The sequence below is a fragment of the Chinchilla lanigera genome, unplaced genomic scaffold, assembly GCF_000276665.1.
Source record: "Chinchilla lanigera isolate Chin_1 unplaced genomic scaffold, ChiLan1.0 scaffold00117, whole genome shotgun sequence".
NCBI classification, from domain to species: Eukaryota; Metazoa; Chordata; class Mammalia; order Rodentia; family Chinchillidae; genus Chinchilla; species Chinchilla lanigera.
The window spans coordinates 1,655,071-1,677,440 of NW_004955518.1; the positions used below are offsets into that span (position 1 = coordinate 1,655,071).

A 22,370-nucleotide genomic window follows, 5' to 3' on the forward strand; every position below is an offset into this window, starting at 1 on the left:
ACAGAATATTAAAAGCTATTAGAGAAAAGCAATTAAATAACTTAAAAGGAAAACTCATTAGAAATACAGCAGAGTACTCAACATAAACATTAAAGGCCAGAAAAACTTGGAGTGGAGTGTGTCAAACACTGAAAGAAAACTTCCAACAAAAACTCATATATCTTCCAAAACTATCTTTCAAAATTGATTTCCATGATGAAAAGCACCTAAAGAAATTCAAGACCACCAAATCAGCAATCTAAAAAATTTTCAAGGATTTCCAAGAATCAAACAAACTAACAATGCCAAAATGTCCAATAGAATAAATATACCACGTAGGGCAAGCAGTCAAGTAGAAGGGAAAGAACATCAGGAGACATCTAACACCCACACTCCTCAAACTCTTAATGAAATCCAAAGGGAAGGAGTACTCCCCAAAAGTCATTCCTGGAAGCCAGAAATACCATGATTGTAAAACCATAGAAGGACCCAACCAAAAAAAGGGATTTATAAGCCAATCTCTTTCATGAACATAGACGCAAAATACTCAACAAGATACTGGCAAACAGAATACAACAAATCATCAAAAAAAGATCATATATCATGAGCCAAGTAGGCTTTTCCCAGGAATAGTTCAAGATACACAAATCAATAAATGTAATACATCACACAAACAAAAGGAAGGACAAAAATCACATGATTATCTCAATACATGCAGAAAAAGCCTTTGACAAAACCCAACATTCTTTCATGATTAAAAAAAACTGAAGAAAGTAGGTATAGAAAGACCTTGTCTTAATCTGAAAGTCTGTCATTTATGACAAATCGACTGCCAACATCATTAAATGGGGGAAAAACTGAAAAATTTCTCTCTAAAATCCATAACAGGACAAGGATGTCCACTACCACCACTCCTGTTCAACACAGTACTCAAAACTTTAGCCAGAGTGATAAGGAAAGAGAAATAAATAATAGGGACTTTTACAGGAAATGAAGAAGTTAAGTTATCATTATTTGTAGACAGCATGATATTCTACATAGAAGACCCAAAAAACTCCACCAAAGGACTCTTAGAATTAATAACTAAATTTAGCAATGCAGCAGAATACAAAATCAACACTCAGAAATTAATGCTATTCCTATACACCAATAATGAACTCACTGAGAGAAATTAGGAAAACAATACCATTCAAAATGGCAGCAAAAAATAAACTTAGGAATTAACCTAACCACAAAAGTGAAAGACCTCTACAACAAAAACTACAACAAACAACTCTGAAAAAGGAGAACTAAGAGGAAACCAGAAAATGTAAAGATATCCCCTGTTCCTGGATATGTAGAACCAATATAGTCAAAAAGTCCATACTTCCAAAAGTGACACACAGATGTAATGCAATTCCAATGAAAATACCAACAGCATTCCTCAAAGAATAGAGAAAAAGTCCTAAAACTCATATGGAACCAGAAGAGACCCAAAATAGCAAAAGCAAGCCTGAGGAACAAAAGCAAAGCATGAGGCATCACAATCCTATATTTGAAGGTTTTTTTCAAAGCTACAGTGATAAAAACAGCATGGTACTGGCATAAAAGCAGACATCTAGATCAGTGTAACGGAATAGTGGATGCAGAAACAACCCTAGGCACATTCAGCTACCTGACTTTTGACAAAGGGGCCAAAAACATTCTGGAAGAAAGCTTATTTAATAAACAGTGTGAGGAAAATTGACTATTGACATGCAGAAGATTGAATCAAGACCCGTAAGTCTCACCATGTACTAAACTAAAATCAAAATGCATCAATGATTTAAATGTTAAAACAGAAATGCTTAATCTACTATAACTCTTGAACACATAAATATAAGTAAGAACTTTTTGAACCAGACCCCAATGGCACAAGAAATGACACTAAGACTCAAATAGAATCATATCAAATTTAAAAGCTTCGGCACAGCAAAGGAAACAATCAACAGAATGAAAAAAACGACCCATAGAACGTGAAAAAACTTTCACAAGCTAGTCCTCAGACAGAAGACTGTTACCTAGAATATATAAAGAACTAAAAAAAATTGAGACCTCCCCAAAATAAAAGACCCAATCAAAAAATAGACAAAAGAAATGAAGAAGCATTTGTCAGCAAGAAGTACACAGCCAGTAAATGCATGAAAACAAAATTCGACAACACTGGCAATCACGAAACTGCCGATTAGAACAACACTGAGATCTCATCTCACCCCAGAAAACATGACCAACATCAAGAAATCAAATAACAATGAATGCTGGTAGGGCTCTTGGGTAAAAGAAGCCCGTCTGCACTGTGAGTGGGGTGCAGGCAAACACTGTGTAAGTCAGTGTGGAGATTCCTCAAAAACCTGCAACTAGAAATTCCATTTGGTCCTACTACTCCCCTTCTAGGTACCTTCTTAGAGTTGAAGACCTCAGATTACAGTGATGCATGTACACCCATGTTTATAGCCGCACATCTCATAATAGTTAAGTCTTGGGACAGTCTATATGTTCTTCAACAGATGAATGGATAAAGAAAATGTAACATTGGTACACAATGAAGTAGTACTACAACATAAAGAAGGATAAACTTTATTCATTTGTAAAAAAATGGATGAACCTTGAAACCAAAATGCCAAGTTACACAAATCAGACACACAGGCTTAAATACAGCTTGGTTTTTCTTATATGACAAACCCAAAATATAAACAAAGAACTAAATAAAGAACAGATAATAAGAGGTAGGGAGATACTTTTTCAAATGCAAAGGAGATCAAGAGATACCGGGGGGAGGGAGAGGAGGGCTAAAAAAATTGAGATGTTTATGTACATGTACCAACTCCCCACATGAAATGTAATCATTCTGTAATGCAAACATGTACTCATTACAAATAAAAACTGAAAAGAAGTAAGCTGGATAATTTTAGGCCTTTAGGCATCTTTGATCCAATTTCTACACACACACACACACACACTCACACACACACACACACACAAATTGATTTTCCAACTCCTAGCTGAGTATTTTTTCACTAAACCTATTCCAAGGTTACTGTGGTTTGCGAAGGAGAAAAGGGAGCGAAAGATAATTATACTGGATACCTGAAGTGGTAGATTAGTCGCAAAATAGCCTGTAATTCTCTATTCCTCTCTGTATCCATGCCCTCTAACATCGCAACTTCTTCCAAGGAATAAAATCTATTTTCCTGTCCCTTGAACCTGGAATGGCCTTGTGACTTTCTTTGAGTAACATAATGTAGGGAAAATAAAGATGTACCAGTTCCAAAACTAGGTCTCAAATGGTCTTATGAGCTTATGCTTTCACTCAGAACACGGCTCAGTCTGCTGGATGGTGGAAGATATGTGGCGTGGTGGCTCGGCCACCCTCACTACTCTAGCTGACAGTCAGCTAGCCACCAAACACAAGAATGAGGACATTCTGGACCAACCAATCCTTAGCCACTCTGCCACGTAAACAGATACATGATATTTTACCAAAGAATTAGGGAAATGCAAATTAAACTACAGTAAGCTATCACTACACATCTATTAGGGTAGCTAAACTAAAAACTAATAACAACTGATACAAGTGAGGAAGCTGAGCAAGAAGATCATTTATACACTGTTGGTGGAAATGTAAAATGGTACAACTACTGTGGAACACTTTAGAGGTTCTCATAAACTTAAACATGCAACTATCCACCAAATATTCTCTGGGGTGTTTATCAAAACAAAAGTAAAAATCCTCTGTCCACATAAAAACCTGTATATGAATGTCTGCAACAATTTTATTAACTGAAATAAAAAACTGGAAATCAACATGAAGTGGTTAAAAACTAAAGTAGTCCTCACACAAAAAATGGAAGAAATTACTACTACACACAAAACTTTAGATGAATGATCGGGTAGTCACGCCGAGTGAAAAAATAAAAAGCCAGTCCCTAAAAGTAGCATACTATATTTATGTAGCATTCTTAAAATAATAATAGTTTAAGGGGGAAAATAGGAATTGCCAAGATCACAGACTGGGAGCGGGCCAAACAGAGAGGGAGGTGGGTGTGGCTACACAAGGACACAGCAGAGATCTCTGAGGTGATAGAAAGGTTCCCATCTTGACTACGTCAGCATCATTATTCTCACTGTGATTTCCAAGTATAGTTTTGTAAGCCACTACCATTTGTAGAAACTAAATGTTTAAGAGACCTCTCTGTATTCTATCTTACACCTGTTTATGAATCTGTAACTATCTCAAAATAAATTTAATTTTAAACTACCTGAGTGGTTTTAGGCAAGTCACTTAATCTCTCTAAACCCTGAGTCTCTTACCTGTAAAATGGGGATAAAATAGTTCTTACTATGGCTAAAATTAGATGAATAAATGAAATGTTTATGACCTCCTTAGAACATAATTAGTATTCAGTAAATGGTGTTACTTTTAATACTATTAGGTACAAGAGTAACAATATATATAGTCTAATTAATATGTTGTAAAAAAACCTGTTAAAATTCCAATCAGACTTGCGTGATATAATAGTAGGAAGACCCGAGTGGCTCATATTGTCAAGAGGCTGACTAGAAAACAGACCTAGGGCAACAGAAAAGAGGAGCCAGAAAAATCAGAAAACTAGCTCAATTTTAGAAAAATCTATAAAGTGAAACAAAAATGCTATGTGTCAGAAAGTTAAGTAAATGAAAACCTGGGCTGGCATTGCTCTGTCTCTACAATATGCCAAAACATAGATAATTAAACACAGATCCAAGTGTCACAGAATGTAAAAGTTAAATTAGAACTTAACCACACTGAATTTTTTTCAGCCCCTCATGCTATGCTGAAGCAATCTCTGTAATGCCTCATAAGGAAATGGCTGTTGTTTTTCAAGCTTCAGTGATACAAAAGCCATAATATTGTAGAATAAACTATAATTATTAAACTCTAAATCAGAGACTAACCCTCTGGCACATCAGAATCATCTGATGAGCATTTAAAAAAGAAGTGTTGATGGTTTCCTTATGCAGGGCATTTTTTATCAACCTGGAATGACAGGTCATGATGTCTCTTCAATGCGCAGATACAGGCAAAGCTTCAAGTTACTTACTTCTTAGATAATGTCTTAAGTCACCCAAGGTACAAGATAATCAAGCTGCACCATATTTAGATACATCTATCCATCCATCATTCATTCAAAAAATAATTATTGAGCATCTACTATGTGCTAGGCACTGCCTTAGATACAACAACTTAACTACAAGCTAGAGGGACATAGTTTCTGCCTTCATGAAACTTACATTCTACTAGAAGAGTCAAGTGACTGCTTGTCACAAAATGTATGATGGGGATTGGAGAGGCTATGGGAATTCCTCACAGCATGCAGAACAGCAGCACCTAGGCCCCTGAAAGATTATCATTCACAGTACAGCACAACTCTTTCCTATAATGACAAGTGAAGAGAATGTAGCTCAAATTGGGGTAGGGATTTAGATACTGAAAATAAATCTTTAATTTATCTGCTATAATGAAAGAATATCCTGATCTGGCTGGTTATGTGTACTACCTAGAAAGCTATGGTATATCACCCTTGATGAAATTCTATTTAAAACTTCTAAAATAAACGACAAATCCTTGTAAAGTGTGACCCACGATGTACTGCCCTGCAACACTGTAATAGACAAATGATTATAATCTGCACTATTTTTAATAGTCTCTCACATTGATCAGGGGTGATGACCATATGAATGGCAGCAACACACATTCTTGCTGAGAAGACCTTGACCCCTCCTAGGTATGCAGAGGAACAGAACTCTCCATGCTAAACCCTGCCATCTGTCCATGGCCTCCCTGCTGTATACCAGCATATTCGCCTCTCCTTTAAGCAGCCTGAGCACGGTGATGTGTTATCTTTCATGCCCAATGGCCCCACTGGCCCTTGACCATACTGCCTGCCTGTGCACTATTCCCCTCTTCTAAGCTGCTTTTTTTGACTGAGTGCTCTCTGCCTTATATCTTATAAGCTAGAACAACAATGAAAATTTCCAAGGAAACACAAGAAACAGGCATCACCCTATATAAATGCAACATAAAGACAGCTTTTACCTAAAACAAAGTTAGTACATAGGGTTTACAGAAAATACTTTCAGGGGGCCAAAGGGGTGTTGGGATTTCTTGACTTTATTTCCAAGATTACAAATAGTACAAAGTGGAAAAAACACACATATCACCTACTGGCAGTAAGCATTGTGACAATTCTGATTATAATGAAATTTTCCTGAAAGAGCTCAAACATTTATACCACAATCCCATATATTTTCCCCAAATTCCAGAGCTATAGCAAAAGGCAAGCGTAACTAACATTTTGAGAGGGAAGCTGAGACTATCAAGTTTCTGAGTTGTTGAAAGTCACACAGAGGCCTGAGAGTTTTCCTGCCTCCCTGCCCTTTTTCTCCCAGGAAGCAACATTTCCAGAGCTGAGATGCACATAAGATATCTATAGAGAGGTTAAGTCAACAAAAAAGAAATCCTTTAGAATCAAGATCAGCAGAAATTTTTAATAAATTTTCTCAGTTGAAATGGAACCACCTTTATTGTATACAAGACTTATAGAAAAATACCTAAAATTTATATACGGAAAATAACCTCATCTTCCTATACCACCAAATAGACTCATTACCTCTCCAAACACCTTGAAATGATTTTAGGTAAATACAGTCACTCTTAGAGCAGTTTTCAGACACTGAGAAAGACACACCATTCTCCATTCTACAGAGGTAGATACAGTTATACACTCACACAACTGACTTTGCATTAGCATGTTTCAAATATCAACTTTCTGCCTGCTCCATTGGATATTTGCTCTCTTTTGCTGCATTACACTAGATTGCTTTCAGGCAAATTTCATTCTGTTAGGACTGTCTCCACCTCTCACTTAGCAGAAGTCCTAGGGCTCCTCTTCTCTCCCCTCATTTATGTCAGCTGAATTACTTGGAAGCCTTGGTACATAACACTTTAAAATGTTCACAATGTTCTTGATGCTTTCAGTGAAATCTGTGCTGCTTCCCAGCCTCAACTAGTAAAGTACTACAAACTTGTACAGGAAGGAAAACATCTGCAAATAGCATTCCAAGCAGTCAGCAGCAGAAAAAGAAGAAACAAAATGATAAGACAAAATACAGACAAGTATCTCTGCCCTTCTGTAGGTTAGGCTGCCTCTTCCCACAACTCTAATTAGTGCACATCCTCCTTTTTTACTTTTTCTACACCATATGTCCAGTAAAGCTGGAATTACTAGTGTAAATGAAAGGATAATGTTTAATGGGCAGGGGAGTATCTGAGATGGATATGACTGCTGAGATGTCTTGAGGGACAGTTCAGCATTGGCAAAAGTTGAGGAATTCATCTAACAAAATCCTAATTTAGTGAGAAACTCATAAATTTAAGCAGCTCAGGGGCAATTTACACCTTGTTACCAAGTCGATCTCTCATCTTACAGTGTGCTGTCCATTCTGAGCTCCAAGAGAAATGTAAACTACAGATGTAGCTATTTCCTTTTCCTTGGTGCAAATGTCCCCTTCTAGTTTTCCCCTTACTCCTCATGCTGTCAGCAACCTACTGTTGAGAAGCAAGAGGCAAAAGTGGGTGGGCTGGGGATCATTACTTATCCTACAAGAAGGTCAGCCACGCTTCGGCTTTCTGAGATAATTGGCAATGTGTGGGTAAATGATGCTTTAACAATCAGATTTGAGGGGGGTTTTTTTGGATCAGCTTCCTCACCTTTTTAGTTAACCATGATATAAAATTTGAAATTAAGACTGCCCCTATATGTGTTTAAAGTGGTAAGCCTTGAATTGATCAGACTCCCATACATAAAGAAAAGTAGCACAGCTTGGATCTCACAAGTGTGAGCCAATGGTTTCCATGCCACCATATAGGAGCACACACTCTGGGACTTACCAGAGTTCTGTCTCCTAAAGAAACACTGCTGGACGCATGGATTAGGCAAGAGGGTTATCTGTTACTATTTACAAAGAAAGAAAAGCCTACTTTACCCAAAGTCAGAAGATGACTTAAGGGAAAAAAAATTTAAGGGAAAAATTTAAGTGTCACATTATATGAAGCCTGCAAATATAACATCAAATGTTTATGGAATATTTACATTTTTATTAATGTAATTAGGAGAGAAGTTTAAGTGATTCCATCAATTCACGATTATTCCTACTAACAGAACTGATCAATAAAATATCTAAAATGGAAAACTAGTTTAAATATGGCTCATAAATTCACTCTTTGATTATTGGTACATGTTCTAATGAACCCACTTGGGGTTTAACAAAATTTTCAGAGCAATTGCTTTTTGTCTGGTCATCTTATTTTTCATTCTACGGAAGTTAGGTTTAAATGCTGAGGGGACTTAATAATGGAAGAATTTCACCTTTGTTAGTCTGTTTTGGCCGCTATAACAGAATACCATAGAGTAGGTGGCTTATAAATAACTGACATTAATTCTCACAGTTCTAATGGATAGAAAGTTCAAGACTGACGGCACTGTTGGTTTGGCATCTAGGAAAGACTATTTCTTGGTTCACAATTCATGACTCACAGCTCATGGCCAGCTGTGTTGTCACTGCATCCACTCATGGCATGAGGGGAGAGGGAGCCCTCCTGGGTCTCTTTTATAAGGGCATGAATCCCAATCATGAGGGGTGTTTTGGTTACTTTCCTCTTGTTGCTGAGACAAAATACCCACTGCCCAAAATTAAGGGAAGAAAGGTTTATTTACTTCACAGTTTGTGAAGATTTCAGTCCATAATCAGCTGGCTCCAAGGCAGGGTGGCATGGCTGAGGGGCAACACTTCAAGGCATCGGAAGACAGCAAAAGCAAGAACAGCAAAAGGGCGGGGGTAGACCTTTACACCCACACCATCTTGGTGCCCTCCTCTTCCACAAGCTGAGGATGTTCATAAAGTAAAGACTCTGGCCCTCTGCTGAATCACTTAGTTGAACTTTTAAACTTCTCAAGTTGATACAAGGAACAACATCTTAAGAGTGGTAAGGGCATCTCCTTTTCACCCCAGGATGTACAACTGCTGAGTCATTTAGTTAAGCTTCCAGATTCCTTGAGTTGACACAATGTACCAACCCTAAGAAGGGGGTCTGTCCTTATGATCCCATCATCTCCTAAGGCCTCCACCCCCTGACACCATCACTTTGAAAATTGGAATACAAACAAGAATTTGGGGAGGATGCAAACATTCAACCTATACCAAGGGTTAATCTAAACATTTCAACTGATGTCCCGAAGTGGAACATAAGGACTCTATTCAAATAGTCTGAAAACCAGCCGCTTACCTCAGTATCTTCTCTTCCTAACCCCACCAGAAGTTCAGCCCTCAAGCCCATTCACCTGCCAAACTACCAATCACAAACACATGCTGAGTACCTCCTCTGTGCAGTCTTGGGGTGATTTGATGTTCCAGTTAAATAGGAATTAATGCACGTGCACGCCTGTAATCCCAGCACTCGAGAGGCTGAGGCAGGAGGATCGCCAAAAGTTTGAGGCCAGCCTGGGCTACATAGTGAATTTAAGGCCAGCCTGGACTGTGTAGTGAGCCCCTATCTCAAAGGATCGGAGGGCAGGGGAGGGGAGGGGAGGGAAGAGCAGGCCTAATATAAGCACGTCTCTTTTAATGATACAAATGCAGTAACCTAACAATGATAAAATCTGAACATACCTAGAAAGAGTATCTGGCCCCTGGATTATCATAAATATGTAAGAGTCATAGAGAAATTACGTTCTAAACATGTGAGAATTTGTCCTTCTCCTGAAGAATTCCAGAGGAAATTCCAAAGCTTTTCACAACATTCCTTGGTGGCACATTTTAATGTTTACCTACCTCAGTACCACCATAAAACACCTATTTCAGCTGCCTAGTGCACCTTAATAGGCATGGTGTTTATTCTAATTTTGCCAAAATGAGGTCAGTAAGATATAAACAGGGTATATAGTATCTTGCTAGTGTCACCCCGTGTAGCTAAAGAAAAAATTTCCAAAACCCACCTCAAACCCTGACTCTAGCCACAATCTTTAAATAGTTATGAAAACATTTTCAAACATGAAAAAAACTAAAGTGATTGGGACAGTTAAAGAAACCCTTAAGATGTCTGTGAAAGAAAATACTGCTTCAACAGAGGGCTTCACGTTCCACCATGAAACCTCCCCACAAATGCAGCTGAGAAATGAGCCCACTTGTAAGAGCACAACCAAGAGCTAGGGTAATTACAATGGAAACACTTTATTTCGAATCATGAAAAGAGTTACACTTGATCTTCTTGTTAGCAGGGGCTGTGCAGACAGCAACATTTACTTTGAAATGTAAGGGCAGATAACAGCTGATTTGAAAGGGGATTGTGTAAATCTAGTTAAAGAGCAACTTTAGAAGATTATTTTCAATTACTGAGATAACATCATGGCTCTCAGGGAAAAAAAATGGAAAGGTTTGTTCTTTACACCACATACAGTGTACAAAACCTAACAAAACCACTGCCTGCTCGCAAGCAGTACTATCAGCTAACAATGAACACGCCTTACCTCACTTTACCCTCTTTCTTTAAGTCTTGCTCAATTATTTCTAGCACTTACTCATCGCTGTGAATAAAATGTTATTTTCAACAGGGAGAAAGAGCTTTAAAACATCATCTCCTTCGAAATAATTACTAAAGCTTTTGTATTCTCAACAGACATAACATGTGAAAACTCAAAACTAAGGCAGGGTCATATAGTAAGAATACTATATACCAATTGAGGTTGACTAAAACTACTGTACTTTTGTTTTACCTGCCAAAAACACTCAGTTGAGTACATCTGGGCCTCAGCTTCTACTCACTGCTCCTTAACTAATCCATAGGCATGCATACAGATCTGTATGCTGACCAAAATACAAGCTATGCCTCTAGCTAAATGGGATAAGCTTGTCAAGTGAATCCCTAGTTGTCATATTCTTTAACATGGCTTGTATAGAGAAAGGGTACTGAGAATGCTGTGAGGGGAAAAACTAAACAAACAAAAAAGAACCTAGAATAAAAGAGAAACATCAGATTCGAAAGAAAGCCCTGTATGCCCCAATTCTAACTTGTAAGTTGCACAAGCTTCCTTGCACTCTCCCTGTCCTCCATGCTCCACCCAGTTCACGCGCTCTCTCCAGACACGCCATGCTCTTCTGTGCCCTGCGTCTCTGCTTGGAGCAGCCATCTCTACTTGGAGAGCCCCTCTGAAACCAAGCTTAACTCTCCTCTCGTAATGGCAGCCCAACTTCCCCACCAAAATTAATCTCCTGCTCTTCTGTGCTCCTCAAAGATTTCCAAATTGCCTGCTTCATAAGGCTGATCACACAGTGCTAACTATCTGCTGCTCTCCATTCTCTCTTGCACCCTCTGTGTTCCTCCAAGGCAGCATTATCATCTTTGTACGTCCAGAGCTGCTGTAGCAACTGTGTAGCAAAGGAAGCATGCAGCAAATGTGTCTGAAATAAAGGGTGTATGACAAACCAACTTCACCAAACTTCAGTGCTATCACTTTAAAACAGAATAATTATTAGTCCAGATAATCAAAAGGTGAGACCCTACTTTTCACACTGTCATTAGTGTACATAATGATTAGGTATAGACAGTGATGTTAAAGGTCATAATGCACAGAGTCTGAAGTCTTTACATATAGTTAAGAAGTTATTATGCCCCACACATACCACATCCCTACACTCAATTTCTCCACTGTATTTTTGTCAGAAAGAGAAATTTAAAACTGAGCAAAAGGGGACACTCTGCAAAAAGTAAAGTGACACTAAAACTAGGTTTCTAAAAATTAATTAAAACTCTACATGTGGTTCTCCATTTACTTACCCATATTTTTCAGCTCAGACGTGGTCACATAGAGATTCTTCTCTGTGCTGTGCCTGGGACTCTGTAATTTCCACTCCCAATTTCCACTTTAGAACATTTAAAAAGCAAAACTGCTTTCCTCTGGAAGAAAAGTCCCACACTGCACTAAAGAGTCGAGGTTTCTGTTCGAATAGCAAAAGGTAACTGAGGGATTTTGAAGATTCACAATAGTGGTGATAATGATGGCATATTTTCAGTTGCAGGTAACACAGGACTGCATGCTAAGTATCTTTCTCCATACAAGTCTCCTTTCAAATCAAAATATTTTCTTATTATAGAGAGAATTTGCTCCCATGATCAAGACTGCTGCTATAACGGGAAGTCGTAAAGCAGCTCCATTCACTGGAGGAAACCAAGCTCCTAGCCATGCGCCCAACCCAGAACACCCCTTTCCTTGCCACTCTCTCCTTGTCCCTTTGGGACAGTGGGGAACTACACTGCTGGAACTCATTTGCAGGGAGACACATTTTGGTGCACTGATATGTAAAAATCCACAAATAAAGGAACAGTTACGAGCTTATCGTTTTTGATTATTTGAAGGTAACAAATAATCAAAATTGTTTAAATCCTGATGTTCCTACTGCTCAGAAGACCTAAACAGACTTACTTTCTAAACTTGCAGACAAAGACAAGGTCAAGCTATAGCCAGTCAAAAACCCTGCAAGAGTTATATAACTCTCATCAACAAAGTGAAGGATAGGAAATGGGAGTTCTCTCTAAGAGGATGAAAAGGAGGTCCCAGCTGCAAGTTATCATAAGCTAGCCGGCCCACTGCAGCTGTATCCAACTCTCAGCTCACCCAGATTCAAGCTCTTGTGGTGCCAAAATGAATGTTTCCCTCTCTCCCTTAAAAAAATTGCCCAATTGAAAATAACTCTCTAATCTTCATTCTTTCAATATAACTGAAGTGCACTTAACCAACACAGAGCATGGGCATCTTGAATAAGCAGAGAACTATTTTTAACACATGAAGGGCAAGATATGAAATTAGTTTCACGGGGAATGAGAACCTTGGAGATTATTTACTTTGCCTTAATTACTCTGACTCACCATTAATTTAGCTTTCCTGAGGTACTAAATATTTCACGCTAAGATTTTGAGACTTAAGAAACATGGACACAAATCTGGAGTAGTGAAGTGTGTAGTAGCATTTCACACAGAGACACAGATGCCCTTCTGGGCACTGAAGGCCATTCACGGATGCACTGCTCAGTAGCATGTTCAGTTATGGTTTCTGTGCTGTTTTTAACCCTGGGGCCAGAGCTTGGCCCTGAAGCATGCAGAAAGCCTAATTCTATTCAGCTTCTGTTTCACTCCTCAGCCAGTAACATCACCACTGCTCACAGTTACTTCCAGGAACTGCCAAACAGGGCAGGCAGCGACTGCCTCAAGCCAAGGAGCAAAGTTTAGATTGCACATTAAAAGAAAGTTTCTACATATCAGTACAGGTGGCCAAGGGAATCAATTCTCAATAAAGGTGACTATGTAAATATTCTCTAATGGGTTCATTAGAGCACCTGTGGGAAAGAATATACTCAGAGCTCCCACCAAAGCACTTACAGTGAGCAGGTTCTGTCATATACTGCCAGCCACTTGCCGAAGCTCTGCACTCTCCCCTGTGGCTCTTAGTCAGCTGTCCACTGGCAGACACCACAACACAGGCAGTATGCAGCAGCCAGCAGGAGTCTGAGGAGAGCAGTACACTTGCTGCCAGATGTAATCCAAGACTCACTAGTACCGCTCGGTCCAGCTCCACCTGGCATTCCACATTAGAGAGGTGGAGCAGGACAGCCTGTGAGGGCTGGCCCTTCTTTTGGCTCATGCAACAGAGAACTCGTCCATATTCTAAATATCGGAGGTACTGACCTGTGTCACGTAACTCCACTCCAGTGACCATAGCTGCTGTTCTTCTCCACTAAGTTCTCTAAACCTTTCATCTTCTCTTTTCACATACATATCTGTTCACTCTGACACACTTGCACTTTTACTTGTAAGTTATCCTTTTTTCTTTTTGAATAGGTTACTCTTTGACCTAATTGCTCCAAAATCAACAGAGCAGAAAAATTCAGATATCTCTCCAAAACTCCACTAAAATTTCCTGTCACGGAATATGCTTCCACAATAGACATTTCTAATTTGATATGTTATTAATATTTCTCTAGCCTATAAGCTTAAAATATATACACATATGCCATGTCACTGTATCTTGTCTTCTACCACTTGGCCTCTTTCCATGTGCTTCACACCCATGAAAACCCAACTTGCAGAGCCATTTCACATAGGCAAGACTGTCCCTTTATTGCTAATAACTTGACTTCCTTGTTTTCTGTCTAGGCCGTACACTTCATTTGAGCCAGTTTTATCATTTGTGACTTTCTGATGAATCTTTCCAATGTCAGTGAATCTTTCCAGCAATGTCAGTGATCAAGTAGCTTAATCTCTCTAAGTTATAGTTTACTCTTACTGGCATAAATAATTACCATGGCTAAACAGGAGAGCATAAGCAATGATGCCTGAAAATATTCAAAAAGCATTCACCGTAACTCTGAGATCTCCTGCTAGGTTTCCACTTAAATGTCCTTTTTGTTCACAATAAAGGCTACCCTGGCAAACAGCACCTCTATTTTGTGTCCCTGAAAGTTTATCATCCTAGTGAGCTTCTTGTTAACTGGATAGAAAGGCCCTGCCAGCCCAGAATCAGATCTCTAAGTTACCACAGTTCTTCCCAATAAACTCAACCATGAGAGCTTCTGAGAAACTAAAGTTGAAATCACAGAGTAAAGACATGAATAGCCATCAGCTTCTAGCACTTCCAACAATATCTCACTGGCTTTTACCCCATATATTCAAACAGGAGTGGCACAGTAGTAACAAGCTGACTACAGAGCCAGAATGTGTCAACAACCAGGTACAGGTGGGCACTGTCAGGCTCCAAAATAGTCAATTCTTGGGCCATCACCTACCCAGCACTAGGTCTGCAGCTAATAGAACACATTCCTCTTCATCTTTTTGTCTTTGTCTTCCTAGTGTGACATTCTAACAGCACAGAACTTTCACTTAACCTCAGAGGATGTCACTTTAAATGTGTTTGCTCACAGAAATTATGGCACTAAGCTTCTACTTTAATTCTGACACCTCCACTTAAAGATTCAGAGGTTTAAAAAAAAATTCCCAAAGAGCTGTTAAGGGATATCAACATAAACCTGAAAAAAGTGTAATATTATACCTTAGACAATATTTGGCTATTAAAATGTAAAATGGGCCTACTTCTTGATCCAGCAATTTCTCTAAGAATTTACCCAAATGAAATAACCACAAAAGTGTAAAATAGTGTACATGCAAGTATGCTTATGGCGCCAATAATTTTTAGAATGAAAAACTGAAAACAAATGTCTATCAGTAAACCTAGAGAAAACGCGTAAAAGACACGATTAGCTGCCTACTTAGCAAAACATCTCGCCTTCTTCTCTAAGAGAACTTTGAGTTTCCAACTCATGAAGTTCGGAATTGAAGCAATCAGAAAATGGTATTCTCATGGCTACTGTGTTAGGTTCTTGTCATTGTAATAAGTATCTGGGAAAATCAGCTTATATGGAAGAAAAGTTCATTTTAGCTCATGGTTTCAGAGGGTTCAGCCCATAGTTAATTAGTTCCATGCTCTGGTCCTGTGGCAGGAAAGTACATGATCACAAGAACACATAAGGCTGCTCACCTCACCCGGAAACAGACCAGGCATGGTAGTGCATGCCTATAGTCCCAGCATTTGGAGGCTGAGGCAGGAAGATCACTGTGAATTTGAGGGCAGGCTGCACAACACAGAGTTCAAGCCCAGGCTGAACTGTATAGGGAGACCCTGTCTCAAAAAACCTCACCAGGAAGCAAATGAGGAGGAAGAGAATGGACCAGAGTTCTAATCCCCTCCTTTAGGGCACATCCCCCTCAATGGTGTCACTTCCTTTTAGTCAGCCCATCTTCTAAAAGGTCACAGGCTAGGCACCAAGCCACGCGTGTCTGGAGGCTATTCAAGATTCACGCCATAGAGGCTGTATTTTCAGTACATTATTATTATTATCCTACTTTGTCCAAGAAATTGTGCTTCTTACAATAAAAGACATTCAACAAAAGTATTCAGTCATTAAAAAATGCTATATATTATTAGAAAAAATAGAAGATTACAGAATGGCACATACCAAAAAAAAATCCCACTTATTACAAGAGTTATCTGTATGTAGTGTTTATACACGACTACACTAAACATGCACATTGGTATGTAACAGAGACTCAGAGATGCATGCAAGAATTTTACTAAAATGTCAACAATGGTTATCTTCAGTAGTGTCCTAAGGAATGGTTCTTTCCTTTTTGTATTCCTATATAAATCCTTATTTATTCTTTTATGACAATCTTCCCTTTCAGGGAGCTTTAAAAATGACTGTTTACTGATTATTTGTCTTATTATAAAATAAATGGACAGCTGTGCCTCAAAAATCCTCTCCAAACTTAAGTTTCTAGGAAAAAAATTAAAGAAACTAGCCAGGCACTCAAAATACTATTTCATTATAAAATTCCATGACGATGGAAGAAAACCATTTTTAGTCTTGAATATATACAAGCTGAAAAAGAAATACAGCCAGAGGTGCCTACGTATCTTTCTAGAAGAGTGGAAATAACATTAATCAAAATGAAACATCATCTTTCAGAAATTGAGCACTGTGCATCTGGAAAAGGGAGATGGGGCAGGGACGGGGTTTACAGGCAATCAAAGCAACACTGCTGCACACAAAAGGAGAGGGACTGCAGAGGCCACTTAAAAGCTAGGAAGGGTGGCTGCTTCTGAGTGCTATCACATAAAGTACAGCAGATGACTTATCCCTGACAGCTCCTAGGACTCCACACCCTTCCCTAGAAAAATCTCTAAGAATCAGACTCACCGCTCAGTAACAGAACCTCATTCTTATCACTTCAAGCTCTCCCAAGGTAACCGTTTCAAGCAAACTAGAAGACTAGACAGTCTCTGTGCCCTCGTTCAGCTCAAAAATTATCATTCAGTTAAACACATCACATAAGAGTTTGGAGGAGAAGAGATTATGTAAAAGATTTTCAAACACCATGGAAAAACAGCTGAGCATGGGAGAGTCAGGCTCAAAGTGGCAAATCTAAAAGGCAGCACAGGGTTAGAAAAACCTACTAAAGCCAAACAGAAAAGTCAAAGAGAAGATCTTGATTTGTTGATTGGTGATTTTTACTGTAGCTTGTAGGATCTCCTAAGAAAGGTCTCAAAAACTCTGGCTTCTAAAGTCAGTTTATTGGTATAAACATCCCTTTGAAGTAACAGGAGTTTTATAGATATATAAGGTATCTGAAAGGTACCAGGATGGTTTGTTTTACAAGTTAATTTCTCTACCAGCTATTTGTTTTATTTACAATAGATGACTACACTGTACTTATATTACATCTCACGATAATGTCACTACTCGAAGTCAGTCACTACTTAGTTCTGGGAGAGCCACAGTACTCCAAGAAAGGCAAGAAACAAAAATAAACACCACCCCACTAATTGTTTATATTGCATATTAGCTTTAGGATCAAATTAAAGATGTATCCCTAATAAGCATCCTCCTACTCAAAATTACAAGCAGGTATGCAGTTGTGTATTTGTCAATTCTATGCCTGGTTCTCATTCAGTATGACTGTATAAGTCATATGACTATGTAAGTAGTATGACTGTATAAGTACCACTTGCTAACCTATTGAGCCACTGGAGCTACTACTACTAGCTAGATTGTTGGCAGCCTTTGATCTTAAAGTGTACTGGAACTGAAAAGCAGTAATGGGTGGTCCTCAGACCTCAGTTCCTATAGGAATTCTTCAAGGATCATGTTCAGTCCTTCTGCATCTGTAGCTTGAGTTGGCTCAAGCAGCCCTACCTTTAATGAGCATCCTAGATCTGAAAAGGGTATGGAATACCCTTTGGGAAATAGTGATGTAGATAATTACAAGGTTACTTAGTCACTTACAGATAATGAAATTTGACTGTATAACTCTGTCTTGGGTCATTCCACTCATCCTCATATCTGCAGTCACCATTCCTGGAAGCTACCACCATCTCTTCCTGGACTTGACAATAATTTCCAATCTGATTCTCTTACTTCTAGTCCTGACCTCTTCACTCCCCCTCCAGAAGATTTCCAAAACGATACTATGTGCTACAAATTAGACCACATCACTTCCCTTAAAACCCTTCAGTGCCTTTAATAGGTACAATGCTTCATTTGGGAATATGAAAATATTTTAGAATAGACGGGAATGATATTTGCACAACCTTGGTAATGTAGTAAATGCCACTGAATTGTTCACTTTGAAGTGGTTCATTTTATATTGTGTAAGTTTCGCCTCAATTTTTGAAAAAGGAAAACAAATCTTCAGTAACTGTCCAGAGCACTTAGGATAAAATCCAAGGTCCACAACATGGTGTGCTAGGTCTGGCATACTCAAATCCAAACCTAGAGCTCAGGAACCTCCTTCCCAGCTGCTGTTCACCCTTACTCTCTGCTTTCCAGCAACACTGGCCAATTTTCAGTTTCCAAAAGCCAAGCTCTTCCTGGGCATTACACATGGGACTCCCCACCTGGATGACCCCAACCACCCTTCAGGTGTTAACTTATAAATTACTCTCCCATACAAGGCTCCCGACCACTGCATCCTCATTACACCCTATCAGAGAAACATGGTCTTTTCCAAGTATGTATCATGAGTTCCAATTACATAGTTATTGTTCTATTTATTTATTTAATGCCCTTCCCAGGGGCTGGGGATTTAGCTCAGCGGCAAAAGCGCCTGCCTGGCAAGCGCAAGGTCATGAGTTCGGTTCCCGGTACCGGAGAAAAACCAAAAAAAAAAAAAAAAAAAAAAATGCCCTTCCCAGAAAGCTGTGGGTCCCTGGAAGGGTAGAAATAATGATTATTTTGCTCACTTCTGTGTTCTCAGCACCTAGTGTGAACTTGGCACAATATATACCTATGACTGGCATAATGAATATCTAGCATGCTTTTCTACAAAAACATTAAATCTCAACTATAAAATAAGTGTCAGCCTATGTCACAATGTTATATAGGTTTAAAATACACATATCAAAAATAATCCTTTAAAACTCAATGACAAAAAACAGAAACACATTAATGTCACTTGACACAATAAAAGTGTCTTGACCAATGCACAGAATAGCTGCTCTAACTTCCAAAGCCCTGCCTGTGTTACTTGGCAGAATCAAGTCCCTAATGCTCAAGAAAGTTCCACTTACAAATCCCCTCTTTGTGCCAGTGCACATTTCTGAGGAATAAGCAAAGAAACAGAGTGTGCATCTCTACAGAAAGATGTCACTGAAACAGGTTAACAGATGAGACTTCAGAAGAATGCCATGAGAAACTGTTAGCCACTCTCACAAAGGAATGCCATTCTTAAAGACAAGAGCAGAGGGTACTACCAGGAAGAAAGGGATCCTGAACACAAGTCTGAGAGATGAAGAGAAAAGGAAAAGAGGAGAAACTCACTTAAGGGCAAGCACAACTGATGTTCTGTTACTAAACAAATTGTTCTTCAGTGATTATACGTGTGCAAGTGATTTATTTCCAATCTTGTGCTTGTATTAACAGGAACCCTAATTTTTCCATGAAGCCAAAGTGTGTCTTAATTACTTGCCTTGAAGCTTATGCCCATTTAAAATAAGCTTATTTCTTTACTATTGTCAGCTCACCCACAGCTGCCTAATCCACAATTCTTCAGTCCAGCACTCACCACTTCTTATCATCATGGAGATCAGAGGTGATGCCAGTTAGCCTTACAGGCAGGTTCCGAAAAGATCCATCTATCCGTAACTATGTGCACCAGCCCACAAGACATTCCCAGACATGTCCCACTGCAGAGAAGGAGGACACATTAACTATCCATGCCACTGGCTATTTTTCAATATTGAACTTCTTCTTTCTCCAAAGTTTTGAATTTTCCTAGATCCCAGATCTATCAAGCTGTTGCTTTATATGCATGGCTGTTAATTTTAAGAATATCCCCATGTGTGCTGCAGTGCCTAGAGCAGTGACAGTGAACCTTTTAGAGCTTTTAATGATACAAACAGTCCACTACAGCACGCATGCCATAGGTTTGCCACCACTGGCCTAGAGGACCTGCTCCTAGCATCTGAGGAAAGAGCACCTATGAATGGATAGTTCATGTGCCATTTCCCACAGCTCAGTTGAAGATACCTCTATTCTTTTTCTTAATAGAGGCTCTAACTCCCAACTCTCTGTGCTTACCTTCTCATTGGAGAAATATGAAGCTGTTATAGGATCACCCAAGCAGATGCTCTCCTACAGGGAGCACTCACTGCACTTCTTACCACCATCTCTAATAAAACTTCCAAGTTGCTTCACAAAGGCCCCTTCCTTAAGGGAGTCTGTGTTTCCATGATGGTGACAGTCCAGCTTCACTTCCTCTGGCATTCCTTCATAATTCGCTTGAGACTTGAAGAGGATACATTAGTTCCCCCCCAAAGCATTCTTGTCAACATCCCTGCCCCTGTTTTTGTTATAGAACCGCACACACTTCTATAAGAGATGAGGTAGAGAAGTCTAATGAGACATGTAAAAATACGCTGATGCAGAAAGTGAAGTGCAGCAAAACCAAACCCTTATGCAGCAAGAGTGTAACCTCTAAACCAAGCTTATTCGGGAGTGAGTCCTGAGACTAGTACATTAGCAAGTTAAAGACATCACACAGAGACAAGGTCACTAAGAACTACTGACAGAAAACCAGGCACAGAAGGTTAGCAAATGAAGAGCTGAAAGAATAACAAAAATATTTGAAGTAGATTACCAAAATGACAACTATATTTGGCAAAACAAAAGTGGTGCTTGTAAGACCAGAGACTATGAGGGTATAGAGAGTCAGTAAAGGGATGGAGACACCTAGGAAAAGGGGAGAAATTATAAATGTGGGTGCATCAGATTTGTAACATATCCATGCTTTCAGGAGCTGGGGAATGTCTAACTAGAAAAATATAAATCTCTTCCAGTTTTTTCCACTGAAGAAATTTAATAGAGAATTGTTTAGTCAAGTGATGGACATCCAGAGAGCCTAATGCCAGACAGTTTGAGATTAGCAAGAGCAGGAAGCAGCCACCTCCTTTAGGCTGAAGAGACAATAGGAGGAGGTAACCTTCCTGGAGTCCTGAGGCAAGGTCAATGGTGAGCAGCTAAAACCACGGTGTGTTGAGCATGAGCTGTGCTACAGGGGAGGAATTTCTGCCTCCCAGGATACTGACCATAGCAAGGGCAAAGAAAATAATACTATGCTTTGTCCTGCTTCCTGCTTTCCCCACCAGAGCCCAGCATGGGCTGAACAAAACAATTCAACTAACTCAAAAACCCAGATAAGTGTCCTGCAGGAATGAGCCCCTCCATACAGAGAGGAGGAGAAAAGGGCATCCACCACAAGGGAGAGGGATAGAAATGCTGGTCCAAGGAAGAGGAGTCACAAAGATCTTTCCTGAGCAAGCTTCTATAACAAAACACATACTTTAAAGTGCAGAATTTTGCCATACAACGGTTACAAAGAAGTAAACGAAGTGAAAGCTCTGCCCTATGTAATAGCCTACACCTGTAATTTGGATCTGAAATGTCCCCCAAAATTCATATGCTAAAGGACAGCGGATGGGCTCTAGGCGAAGTGTCCCATCTTAAGGGTGCTAACTTCATCACGAGGATTAATCCATGGATGATGGATTTGATGGCATCACCGGGAGGTGACTACAGGAGGCAGGACCTCGTTGAAAGGAAGGGATCACAAAGTCTTTATGCTAGGGACTGTATCTGGTCCCTATGTCCTCCCTCTCTGGCTCTCTTTCACTCTGCTTCCTGGAAGCCATGAGGTGAGCTCTCCCATGCCTCCAGGCCCTCATGTTTCTGCCTTGGAGATCGTCAACCACAGACAAAAAAACCTCGAAAAGCGTGAGCCAAAACAAACCTCTCCTCCTGTAAGTTGTTCTCACCCACTGGCCTTCTTGTCATGTTTAGCTGGCCCCTGACACTGGTCTGCAGAATCCTAGAATTGGAAGAAGATTCCAAAATCTATCCTGTATTATCCTTTCATCAATCACAATTAAGCCAGAGCAAGACAAAACTGGTGATTTTGTTTTATTCTAGAATGAAAACTTCTCTGACTTTTAAAAATAATCATAAATATTACACATAAATAAATTCAAGCACACATACAAACAAATGAGTGCAACTAAAACCAAAAATCTCTGAATATGAGTGCTGGATTGTATTAATACCTATACCCTGATTATATTATTGCACTACAGTTTTACAAGAGGCTATCTTTGTGGGACCTAGGTAAAGAGTATTGTTTTAGTTACTTTCTCATTGCCAAGACAAAATTCCAGACACCTACAAGTTAAAAGAGAAAA

The 22,370-nt window shown here is 39.3% G+C and overlaps 1 protein-coding gene across 2 annotated transcripts in view; it reads right to left on the minus strand.

Moving 5' to 3' along the window:
• Positions 1-21,955, minus strand: part of Enox1 (ecto-NOX disulfide-thiol exchanger 1) — a 552,470-nt gene extending 530,515 nt beyond the window's left edge. The window contains exon 1 of one of the 2 annotated variants that reach the window (XM_013506967.1): positions 21,926-21,955. The gene's annotated coding sequence lies outside the window, so the exon portion shown is untranslated. The remainder of the gene's footprint in view (positions 1-21,925) is intronic. The other variant, XM_013506965.1, reaches the window with a different exon arrangement.
• Between the last annotated feature and the right edge of the window lie 415 nt (positions 21,956-22,370).